A 13,613-nucleotide genomic window follows, 5' to 3' on the forward strand; every position below is an offset into this window, starting at 1 on the left:
TTTTGATGCTCAACCTCACCAAACACCTTGCCATCACCCTCTGTACGATGCTCATCTTTATTAATTCCAAGGCAAAAATGTTCTAGTTCTTGCTGCTATATAGCAAACCAGTAAAATATTTTTATTGGAAAGTTAGGTCTTTGCTGTTATTGGAAACTTTGGTGGGCAGATAGATGGCATAGTGGATAGAGTCAGGAACACCTGAGTTCAAATCCTGCCTCAGATAGAAGATGTGTTACTTTGGGTAAATCACTTAATTTCTGTCTGCTGGAGTTTCCTCTTCATTAAAATAGGGACAATAATATACCCACCTTGCAGAGTTGTTGTGAGGTTAAAATTTGATGAAATATGTGAAGTACTTTGCAAACCTTAAAGTGCTAGCTATTATTGAATACCTTGCCATTTACCTAAAGCAATCCAGCCTACTATTATTCTTTTTAACTCTGGACCCAACTCATTGTTCATCTGTATTTTCTGTTTGGATACAGTTATTCCTTCCACATCTTGACTTTCCCCATTGTGGTTTCAATATATTGTGGGTTGGTAAAAGAAATTAAATGGAAATTTTGGAGGAGTTTTGCAGAAGCCGAAGATCATACACAAAGGTCAGCAGACAATACAGAGCCTACCACCAAATACTTAACACAAATTTTACAATAAGGTACTGTAGATACCTCATAAAAGAAAAAGAAAAAAAACCTCAGACTTCTTCTCTGGTACAAAGGGAGGGCCAAAAAACTTTATGTGGATTTTCCAGAGTGTCGGAGCACCACTCCTTTAACCCCCCCGCGATGTGGAAGGGATAACTATAAATAGATCATTAGCTAAACTCTAAAGTGTGTCCATTCAGGTGCATGGAGAGGGCCTAGGACAGAGGTTTGGGGAATAAACACAAATAGGGAGCACGATATGGTTAGTGAACCAGCATGAGATGAGGGAGTGCCTGAACAAGTGGAAGAACCAGAAGAGAACAGAATTATAAAAATGCAGAAAGGAAGAAAAGGAGAATGATAAGAGAGAAGAAGAAAGGGAAAAGAAAGAATAAGGAAATGGAAAATTGGGCCCAAAGTGAGAAAATTTTGGACATAGCTGGAAGAAAACGAGTGTTTTTTGCTTACTTGTGCACGAATTCTGCTCATTCTGCCTTATTAAAGGCTAAAGAATTTAGATAAAAGCTTGTCCTTTGTTCTGTAGGTTTTATTTAATTGTTTCTGTTGTTGTTCTGTTGTTCTGTGTTATTCTCGTATTTTTAGATTAGATTATGTAGAATAAATATGCTTTTTCTCTTTCTCAGAAGAAGGGTGTAGGTGGCCATATTTGCTACCTTTTCATTTATAAAATTACTTGTCCCAGCTTTCTTTTGTTGCATTTTTTTTTCCATGTGAATAGCCATTTGTATAAAAATGAATAGAAAAGGTATGTATTTCTAATTGGAGGATGTATTTCTCATACACAAGAAGTCATATTTATCTGTGTGATTTTCATTTGATCTCTTGACCCTCTTGTTACTTGAGATCTATAATTTACTGGGAGAGAAGCAAAGAGAAGAAAGGTCCTTGCCAAAGAGCAGAGAAAAGGTTGGTTGCTAAATTTAGTTAAACAAAACCATTATTTCAGGTTCAGAATCTACTAGGAAAGATTTAGCTTCTGACTTTTTACTACAGTATCTCTGAAATTCAAGGACATGATTTTAGGACTTAAGGGTGCAAGGAACTTTAGAGATCAATTCAGAGGAATAAAATAGTCACATTGTCAATGGTGAAATATAAGGAAAATTGGTTTTATTTTTAAAGTGATTGTCATAATTCTTTTATTTTGCTTTTGTTTTAAGCATTTATTTTTGGTGTAGAGTTATCACAAACTTGAAATCACAGTCATAGATACTTAGACCTAAGAAGGATATTAGAGAAAATATTAGATCCCAATTCTTTCATTTTACAGAGAAGCCCTGGAAGGTGCAGGCACTTGTCCAAAGTCACGCAAGTAACAAGTAGCAGAGACATCATCAGAAAAACATACTTCATATCTAGCTCAGCAACTTACAAGTCCCTTATCCTCGCTGTGAAATAAAGTAAAATAAAGATGATACTTTCACCACTTACTTGTGAGAAAAGTACTTTGTAAACTGTAGAGCACCAGTGTTGAGTCATCAAAAAATGTTTGTCATCATTAAAAGCTTTTGACTGTGTATACCAAATTACTGATTCTTGATTCCGCTAAACTTCCCACTGGCACTTCAGTGACATTCAGCCACTGATATTTGAGGAAAGTCAAACAGCTAAGGTTTCTACTTGTTGCTTGGCAACATATCTTATCTTGTGGCTCAGTGTGAAACTAAACAAAAAAAAAAGTCTTTCCATAAATAAGGATCCACTCTAAAAAAGACTAGAAATCTATTTCAATCAGTTATTGGTGCTTGTGTAAAACCCATTTTTTTTTAATTCAAAGAATCATTTAAGAAATGTTTATTAAGCACCCATCTAAGATGTATGAGGAATAGTGTTTCAGGTCTTCCAAGTTATTTTTCTTCTGGGATATCTCTTGGACATCTTCCTTCTTATTCAAGTCCATAGCCATGAAAGCAAACTACTGAAGCAGTCTGATCTCTTCCTCCTCCTTTCTTTTCACTAATTGTAGTTTGAATAATCTTCCTTTAAAATAATGCTTAGTCGTAATTCTGTCCTGTATCTTAATTGAGCATCAGATCCAGACTAACCAGACTATGCTTTAAGATTTTAACCAAACCGTGCTTTACAAGAACTAAGCACATTTCCAGAAACATAGTAGGTGCTTAATAAATACTTGTTGATTGATTGTAATTACACTCATTTCTTGTTTTACAAACATATTAATGATGTTTAATGGCTTCCCAATAACTAACCAATAGAACTCTATTTTGCAATAAAGAAAAAAAATTGAACAAAACAAAGTATTGTAGTAATTGTGATTCACATTTTTTGGGGGTATTTTGAGGTTTTAAACATAAATTTGTTATTTATTTATTAACATTCTTTAAAAAATTTTTGAGTTCCAAATTCTTTACCTCCCTCCCTCCCTCCTAACCCTTCTTTACCCACTGAGGAGGCAAGCAATATATCGATATTTAGTCATGCAAAATATATTGCCATGTTAGTCATGTTGCAAAAAAGTATGAAAAATAAAGCAGAAAAAAATTATGCTTCAATCTGATCTCAGACTTCATCAGTTCTTTTTCTGAAGGCAGATAACATTTTTCATCATGAGTCCTTTGGATCATTGTATTGATCAGATAATAGTTAAGTCTTTTATAGTTGATCATCATTACAATATTACTGTTAGTGCATAAAATGTTCTCCTGGTTCTGCTCACTTCATTTTGCATCAGTTCATGTAAATCTTTTCAGTTAAGGTTTTTCTGAAACCATCCTGCTAGTCATTTCTTATGCACAGTAGTATTCCATCACAATTATATAATACAACTTTTTTCAGCCAATGCTCAATTGATGGGCATCCTTCATTTTCCAATTCTTTGCTACCACCAGAAGAGCTGTTATAAATATTTTTGTGAATACAGAGCCCTTTCCTTTTGCTTTGATCTCTTTGGGATACAGACCAGTAATGGTATTGCTGGGTCAAAGAGTATTTTTGGGTCAAGGGTTTTATAGCCCTTTTGGACATAACTCCAAATTGTTCTCCAGAATGCTTGGACCTGTTGGAACTCACAACTATATGTACAAATCTGTACCTATAGACTCCCATCTCTCTATCAAGATTGAAAAACCGCACATTATACATCCTCGGTAACCAAGATTAGACAAATTATGTAACCTGGATTATGATGTCATTTAGTGATATTTTCACTTATATTATTGTTGTAATTGTATATATTATATTTTCTGCATCTGCTTTCTTTACTCTGCATATGTTTAAATAAAATTTCTCATATTTTTATGAATTTCTCATGTTTGTTTTTACTTATATCACAATATTCCATTAAATTCATATATGCCAGTTTTTTCAGACATTCCTCAGTGTGTTTGAAAGTTTTCTCCCTACTATAAAGAATATTCTGGTACACACGATATCTCTCTTTTGCATTTAGCACCTTGGGGCAGATATCCCATGATGAGATCAAATTTAAACTTGGGTCTTCTTGATTCCAGATCCATCACTTTAATCAGTATACTACCTTCCTGCCTTTGCATATAAATATGATCAATTGTGTTTATATTTTTCTCAACACTGAACCACCCCTGAAAATTCCTAGTATGAATCAGTCTGGTCATAACATATAATCTTTGTGATATATTTATGTAGTCTCCTTCTAATGTTTTATTTAACATCTTAATATCAATATTCATTAGCAATATGTCTATAGTTTTCTTTCTCTGTTTTGACTCTACCTTGTTTAGATATCACAAGCATATTTGTGTCATAGAAGAAATGTTAAAAATTTCTTTTATACTTCCTTCTACCAACCCCCAAACATTTTATGTAGTATTGGAATTAATTGTTCTTTAAATGTTTTTCCAATTTTTTCCACTTTGAAAATCCAATGTTTTTTGATATTGGTAATTTGGTCTTTTTAAAATCAAGTTAGCTTGCCTATTTTATTGTATTTTTAAAATTATTTTCAAACCAACTCTTGTTTTTAGTTATCATTTCAACAATTCTTTTTCTTTCAATTTTGTCAGTCTCCTTTGATTTTTAAAATTTCTTTTTAGATTTTAATTTTTAAAAATTTGTTGTTTTTCTGCTTTTTTCTTAGTTGCATGTTCAATTAGTTGATTTGTTCTTTTGCTCTTTTATTGATGAAAATATTTCTAGATCTAATTTTTCCTCTAAGTACTTTTTGGACTATATCCCCCAAATTTTGGTATGTTGTCTTGTTGTTACTCTCTTTAATGAAATTGTTGTTTCTATGATTTGCTCTATGACTGGCCTATTCTAAGAAATTAAACTATGTAGTTTTCAAATAATTTTTAGTCTTTACTTCAAAGGCCCACAAGTGAATAAAATTTTATTACATTAAAATGGCAAAAGATAAAATTAATATTTGTACTTTTCTGCACTTGAAAAAACTTGAGGTTTTTTTTTATATGTGACCAATTTTTGTGGTGGTGCCATACATAGCTGAGAAATAGGTATGCTCCTTTATATGCCAATGAGGCATTAGAATAGGACTTTGTAGTCACTTATTCTACCAACATCTTGGGTTATTAAAATGGTCAAATGAGATAATGATTATCAATTGCTTTATGACAATGATGTGTTGCACAAATGTAAATTATTATTAAATGCTAAGTGTTTTATCTATGCCTTTAGAATTTTTACTGAGTCAGATAGCTTAGACTTTGATCTCAGAGAAATTGCCAGCCCCTCAGGAGTTAAATATAGATAAAATATGGTACTTGTTCCTATTCTCCCACAGATCTAAACAACAACAACAACAACAAAAAAAAAACTGAGGAAGGACTACTCCTGATCTCCATAGGCTGATGTTTAGCAGGTCTTTAATTGAAAAATAGCTATAGTTGAACTGGCTCCCTGGTTTAATTACCTGCAATTTAGTTTTCCTAATTTTCTTTCTATTTCTTGGAGATTTAACTCTGAGGCAGTGTTTTGGCCTAATAACTCACTGAGGGGCAAGGTAATGGGTTTCTATCTGAAAAAGTTACCAGATTTAAAAAATATATTGTAGAGAGATTAATAAAATTGAAAGTAAGAAAACAATTGAACTAAAGTAACTAAACTAGGAGCTGGTTTTATGAAAAAAAAACCCTAGTAAAATAGATAAATATTTAATATTTAAAGAGAAAAATAAAGAAGAAAACCAAATTACTGGTATCAAAAATGAAAAGGGTGAATTCACCACTAATGAAGAGGAAATTAAAACAATTATTAGGAGCTATTTTGCCCATTTATATGCCAATAAATCTGACAATTTAAGAGAAATGAATGAATATTTACAAAAATATAAAGTGCCCCGATTAACAAAAGAGGAAACAAAATACTTTAAATGACCCCATTTTAGAAAAAGAAATTGAACAATTCCCTAAGAAAAAATCTCCAGGGCCATATAGATTCTCAAATGAGTTCTACCAAATCATTTAAAGAACAATTAATTCCAACACTACATAAACTATTTGGAAAAATAGGCAAAGAAGAAGTCCTATCAAATTCCTTTTGGACACAAATATGGTGCTGATATTTAAACAAGAAAAGGGAAAAAAAACAGAGAAAGAAAACTATAGACCAATTTTCCTAATGAATATTGATGCAAAATTTTTAAGGAAAATACTACCAAGGAGATCACAGCAATATTTAACTAAGATCATATGCTGTGACTAGAAGGGATTTATACCAGGAATTCAGGGCTGGTTCAGTATTAGGAAAACTATCAGCATAATTGACTGTATCAATAATAAAACCAACAGAAATCATATGATTATCTCAATAGATGAAAAAAAAAGCTTTTGACAAAACATAGTGCCCATGCCTATTAAAAACACTAGAGAGAATAGAAATAAATGGAGCCTTCCTTAAAATGATAAGTAGTATCTATATCAAACCAAAAGGAAGCAATATCTATAATGGGGATAACTATAAGCCTTCCCAATACAATGGGAGGTGAAGCAAAGATGTCCAATATCACCACTATTATTCAATATTCTACTAGAAATGTTAGCTAATACAGTAAAAAGAGAAAGAGAAATTGAAGGAATTAGACTTGGCAATGAGGAAACAAAACTATCGCTCTTTGAAGATGATATGATGGTATACTTAGAGAATCCTAGAAAATCGACTAAAAACCAGTTGAAATATTTAACACATTCAGCAAAGTTGCAGGATATAAAACAAGCTCACATAAATAATCCTCATTACTGTATATTACCAACAAAATATAGCAGTAAGAGATAGAAATAAAAATTCCATTTAAAATAATTGTAGTTGGAAAAATAGTTGGAAGCCTACCTACCACGACTAACTCAGGAACTATATGAACACAATTATAAAACACTTTTCACATAAATAAAGTCAGATCTAAACAGCTGGAAAAATATTAATTGGTCATGGGTAGGCCAAGCCAATATAATAAAAATGACAATTCTATCTAAATTAATTTACTTATTAAGTGCCATAACAATCAAACAACCAAAAATTATTTTATTGAACCTGAAAAAATCATAACAAAATTCATCTGGAAGAACAAAAGGTCAAGAATATCAAGGGAATTGATTTTTTTAAAAATATGAAGGAAGGTGGCCGAGCTGTACCAGATCTCAAACTGTATCATAAAGTGATAATCATCAAAACAATCTGATACTGGCTAAGAAGTAGAGTGCTAGATCAGTGGAATAGATTAAGTACACAACATACAGTAGTACTGACCATTGAAATCTAGTGTTTGAGAAATCCAAAGACCCATGCTTTATATTCCATTGTGGAGAAACAACATAAACAGAGCCGTGTAAAGACCAAGTAAACTCAAAATAAACACAAAGTATTTTACATACAAAGTAAATACATAGTTCTGGGGGAGACACTAACAGTTGGGGGAGGGGACGAGCCAGTGAAAACCTTCAAGCAGAATGTGGTACTTGTGCTGAGCCTTGAAAGAAGCTAAAGATTTTAGAGAGCAGAGGAGGGGAAGGATTGAATTGCAGGCATGGGGGACAAAATGTGCAATGGCATATGTGGGAGATGGGATGTCATCTATGACAAATAGCAAGCAAGCCAGTTTGACTTACTTGAATGTGTGAAGGAGAGTATTATTCAATAAGCCAGACTAAGTAGGCTGTGTTATCATTACTATACCTAAAGTTCATGTTTTATCTGTGAATCTTTTTTTCCATATATAAAATGTTCTTCAGTTCATTTAAAAAAACAGAAAGCTTTAATGTAGTCTATAAGGGCCCAGCTGTATAAAGAAATCTGTAGTATCCCTGGATTAATTGTGAAAAAATAAATTAATTATTAGTAATTAGTAATAAGCATCATTATTAGTGTTAAGACACATGTTTATAGCACTTTTATAAGTGTGAATTGATTTACAATCACTTTTATTAGTGATACTAACCATGAAGTCTGTGAAATAAGCTGGGACTGTTATCTCTTTTTACAATTCCCTTATTCAATTGGTTTTATGGCCATTCTGTTCTAATGCCTTCATTAGCATCTCTGCTTTGGGCAATATCTGTGTCCTGGCAAAAGTATGAGTGACATTCCCACCTTTGCTGTCACAAAGACTTTGTCACAAGTCTAGTATTGGCACCGTCTCCTTGTATCACTGCAATCTCTCCCCATACGCCAAATACTGATTTCTGGCACTTCCAGGTGTGAGATGGCAACGTGTATTTATTTATTACCTAAAGCAAACATTAGCGTGAAGCTGTGGTCAATTAAGTCGCAAGGATCACTTCATGCCAGGTATGACAGAGCCATATTGTGTGCCTGACCCTGTGCCAGTGAGCTAGATCAGTGACTTTCAGGCCTCTACCTCTGCTAACCTGCTTTCCTCACCCTGTCAAAAGGGGGAAATTCCTCCTTTTTAGTTGAGGAACTCAACATTCTTGGATAAAAGGAATTGAATGAGCCCCAAAGGCAAACCAACTTAGTAGTCCTCAAGACTTCCCACCCCTGTCTAGTGTAAGCTGATGAACCAGATTCAAGATCATAAGATCCCAGATCTAGAGGGGGAAGAGAACTTAGAACTTTGTCATTTTACAGATGAAGATACAGGCCCAAGAGGTTAAGTCACTCCCTCATGGTCACATAGATAATAAATAGGGAAGCTGGTTCTGGTTAGGTCTTGTGACACCAAATATGAACCTGCAAATTTGGTGCTTGCATCGTACTGTGCTACTTCCTTGCACTTAGAGTAATAAAAGTCAGACTTTCTGGAATAAAGACTTTCTATTCCCATGGTTATAAGGAGAAGGCAATATGGCATGGTGAGCACAGAATTGGTAAGAAAGAGTAAGAAAGAACCAGATTCAAGTCCCACCCCTGATCCATACTGACTGAGAGACACTGGGCCAGTAACTTAACCTCTCAGTGCCCTAGGGCTTGGAGTTATAGCCCTCTCAGCTTGACAATTAGAGAAAAGTATTGCAATCATTGTTACCTTGTCTCCAGGCAGTGGCTAAAGTCTAGTGTTCTGACTTCTCTTGGCACTGCAGGAGCTTCTGCCATCTGGCCTGGCCTAGATAGAGCTGCCATTTTTTTTTCTTATCCCATTCTTTAGTCCTTCTTATTTGATCCCGAAGACCTGAACTGCAGGTACCATAAGGATCTTCATCAAATCAGAGTGCATGATGGGAGTTGTTGCCATAGTTCAGAATCCACAAACAGGCTTCTGAGAGATGTAGTTCACAGAAGATTTTCTCCAATGAGTGAGCCTCCTTCAGCCCCAAGCACTGTGGGAACATGGTGTCTCTGTCTGAACACTCCACCTATACCACCCTTTAGCTTATAGAGCCTCACATCATTCTCCAACAAAACAAAATAAAGTTCTGCTAATAGTTGAAGGCCCAGTGAAAAGCAAATAGCAGCTATAGAATAAGGATGAGGAAATAATAAGAAAGAAGAGCACTAGTGTACTCAAACTCATGAGCCATATTTTTATGAAGTCTAAAATGTAATCTATCCATGAGCAACTCTGCACATTCATGTTCCTATGTCAAATAAGCATTTCTGTCTTGCCTATGCTTTTCCTGATCAATACACACTCAAAAGTATTTTTCTGTGATTTCAAGTTTCCTTGTGTTTTGGAAACTGCAGTGTATGAAGTCTTGATGTATTTTAGTTTTTCTTTAAAAAAAGTCATACCATCAGGAATAGGGTCAAACAAGATATCCCAAATATTTTGAATTAGTCTTTGGACCTTAAAACACAGAACGAGATTAATACCCAGTTTCCTGGATGAACTGGTGTTATAATTAGTTCCCTTAAGTCAGAGGATCAAGAATAGAACAGAGATATCTGTGCAGTGGAACACTGAACAATACCTGACTCTACATGTCCCAGTACAACTCACAGTGATCAGCAACTTGGTGATTCATCTGTAAAAACACACATTAAAAAAGGATTACATGCCCTTTTGGACTCTTGCCATGGAGCAGGTCAGAGGGGTTCCCATCAGCACAAGCCGTCAGGCTGACTTTCCATGACTGTAAAACTTCTATTGCCTCTTGACCTTTTCCCAGGACAAATGAATTGCAGCTTCCCTCACATACAACAGACACATCACAATGGCTATCTTGGAAAAGTACAGTTCTAATTGCAAGAGGAAAAAAAGAAAAAATAATAATCTCAAAGGGTTATGAAATATATTATTTATATTAAGGAAGCTATGACCAAGCCTAAAGTGGATGGAGGCAATTGAAAGGTCAGGCTGCCTTCATCTAACCAAGGGCTATTCAAATGGGATCATCTTTGACCCATGTTTCAGCTCTGAGAATCTGGAATTAATGCCATATGACCTCACAGATCTGCAGTAGATAACATTTCTACAGTGTTTTCCAATTTGTTGAGATCTTTATATCGAGATTTTTTGGTTACTCTCTTCTCTGTTCCAAATTTTAACCCATTCATGTTTTCTCATACTTTATGATGCTTACCCCATGTCTGACCATCAATATTCCACAGCAGATACAATCAATGTGCTGGAGGCCTTCCTTAGATCACCTGACTTTTCATGGATATGCAGTGGAGAATGCAGTCAATAGTTATTTATTCCTTACTCTTTCTATATGACCAGCATGCCTTCCTTGCTGTTCATATATCTCTCTCATGACAGCCTTAAGGAACTCCCAGTTGAAGAAATACCCTTTATAAATTGAGATCAATAACCTCTCTGCAACTTACAGTCTTAGAGAGGCAATGTTAAGTTATGTGAGCTGCCCAAGGTCACGTGGCCAGTCTTTGACAGAGGGGGGCTTGATCCCAGGTCTTCCTGATGCTAAGGCTGGCTTTCTACCTCCTATGCTATGCTGCGTCTTTGATATCCTTTATTCTTTATTTCATTTGTTCCTTTTAGAAAAGTATAAACTTATTACATGAGTGACATGAAATATGAGATGAGTTCTTAAGGAATGTCAGTAAATCGTCTTATGTGTGAAATTGGTTAATTGGTTTATGATAAGTTTGGTGATACTACTAGTCATAATGTTATAATATGCTATGGAAAAATAATTTATGCTAAGTAATAAGTCTATTGGGAAGCTAGATGGCAAAGTGGATAAAGCACTGGGCCCAGAGTCAGAAAGACCTGAGTTTAAATCTGGCCTCTGACACTAGCTGTATGACCCTGGGCAAGTCATACAACCTCTGTTTACCTTAATCCACTAGAGATGGAAATGTCAAACCAGTCCAATATCTTTGCCAAGAAAACCCCATGGAAAGTAAGGCCCATGAGCTCATGAAGAGCTGGACACAACTGAATGACTGAGCTACAACAACAACAACAACAATAAACCCAATGAAATATCTGCCAGGATGACACACGTGAGAGTGGACGTTATGGCTGCCAGCATTTCCAAGATGGCGATGTCTCTGGGCTCCCACAGACAGAACTGAGAGCCTGTGGACTTCTCTATTCTGTGTCAGATGTGCCTTGGAGAAGATCCCTACATCCAGATGACCAAAGAATAGCATAGAAAAGAATGCAAAATTTGTGCCAGGCTGTTCACAGTGTTCCATTGGTGGCCCAGTGTTCACATGTGTTTTAAGAAGACTGAAGTGTGTCAAGCCTGCAACAAACTAAAAAAAAATGTTTGTTTGATTTGCCTTTTGGACCTAGAAAATGGCTTACCTATTCAGGTCCATGATGCAGGACTATTCTTTAAACATAACATGCCTAAGTCTGATATGAACAAAGAACTATCCCCAGAATGTTGAGCAAGAGGTTTCTAATTCTGATGGAACTTGACCAGTTGGTGTTCTTGGGAACACGAAAGCTACCGGTGACATGCTGCTCAAATTGGGTCAGACCACTACTTGCTACAAATAGAATCATCTTCACATTTTTTCCTTCTGGATGAAAGGAGAATGTAAAAGAAGTATCCAGATAGACAGGAGAAGCCGACGGACCCTGATAATCCCCTAACTGATGAGAACATCAAAGATTGCTGTTATGTAACTGATGATGCTCTAGCAGATAAGCTTCTAAAAAAAGCTTCAACAATGCCTCGTCTGGACCTATCAGATGAGAAGACCATTACCGAGCTATATGTTGGTGGCCTGGGTGCTACAATCAGTGAGAGGGATCTCAGAAATCACTTTGACCAGTTTGGTGAGATCTGAATGATAACAACTGTCCAGTTTGCTATAAGGCAAGTTGCAGATGAGTCCTTCCACAAACTGATTGTGAATGGGTGTAGGCTTAATGTGAAATAGGGAAGATCCCAGGCAGCTAGAGAGGAAGAAAAAGAAGGAACTATGGATTCTGGAATTAAGCTGGAGTCTGTCCTAGAGCTCTTCCTCTTCCTCCAGCAGCTGAAGAAGACGCTTCTGCCAATTATTTTAATCTCCCTCCCGATGGTCCTTCAGCAGTGGTTATTATTGCTCCATCCCCTCCATCCCCACCAAGTTTTGGACCACACATGTTTCACCCAATGGGACCATCACCTCCTTAATGCAAGTTCTAGGACCCATCCACTATCCTTCTCAGGATCCCCAGAGAATGGGGGCTTATGCAGGAAGGCAATACAGTCCTTAACATTCTGGTACAGTGGTTGGGCTCTAAGGAGAAAGGTCCTTTAGAAATGTAATAACTAAATCTTGGAATAAACACTTTTTCTTTGTAAATTTCCATGACAGCATATAAGATGCTAAGAACATGGGCAAACAGAAAGCTAGAGCTGAATTCCCAAGTACAGGGCAGATGGAGGAGCCCTGTTAAACTGATATCAACAAATCTGGTCATTAGTGTAACAATGTCTTTTGCTTCTTATCCATGCGGGAAGAAAGAGGGTCAGGGAGAGTGTGAAGGTTCTGGGAACCTTTAGGAGAGTTGTAATTCTAACTGCATGTATTTCTTTGTGTGTTCGGGGTTTAACAAACTTTGACCTGGGGTGATAGCAAACATTTGACAATATCTTTTAAATAATTCTTTTTGCTAGTACCAGTCATTAGGGAGAGTCATTCAGTATGATTTCCCTATCATCACTTTGAAAATCAGACACCTCTAGATAGTTACTTTCCTCTCTTACTCTTCTTTTGCTAAAGGTACTTCTGAAACAAAACAAAACAAACTTTGATCCAGTCATAAGAAAGCTCTGCTTATAATTCATCCTCTGAACTGATCCTTTCACAAAACTGTGGGGCCTGCATGCCTCCTCTCATGAGGGAGATGTTAACCTTTCTAACTGTGAAATAGACACACCTTGTATTGTGTTTGCTGCCTATTTCTTCCAAAAGCAATATTCTCTTTTGCACCAATATTCTCCCTCTGATGGCTGTAAGTCATGGAACACCATGATCTCAGAAGAATCAAAATTGCAGGTGACCCAAAGAACAGCAGAAAGATCCACAGTGGGTGTTACTAGGCACATAAGAAATTGAAGAAAAGCCATGATCAATCACACAGATGACCAGAAAAGGAAGTGGGTTTGTGATGCATCAAGCTACTGA

The 13,613-nt window shown here is 35.8% G+C and overlaps 1 pseudogene; it reads left to right on the top strand.

Annotated features, from left to right (window-relative positions):
* The first annotated feature begins 11,522 nt into the window (after positions 1–11,522).
* On the top strand, positions 11,523–12,699 carry LOC110223046 (pre-mRNA-splicing factor RBM22 pseudogene; annotated as a pseudogene).
* The last annotated feature ends 914 nt before the right edge of the window (positions 12,700–13,613 follow it).

This window comes from Phascolarctos cinereus, unplaced genomic scaffold, assembly GCF_003287225.1.
Source record: "Phascolarctos cinereus isolate Bilbo 61053 unplaced genomic scaffold, phaCin_HiC Scaffold_9;HRSCAF=440, whole genome shotgun sequence".
Lineage (NCBI taxonomy): Eukaryota > Metazoa > Chordata > Mammalia > Diprotodontia > Phascolarctidae > Phascolarctos > Phascolarctos cinereus.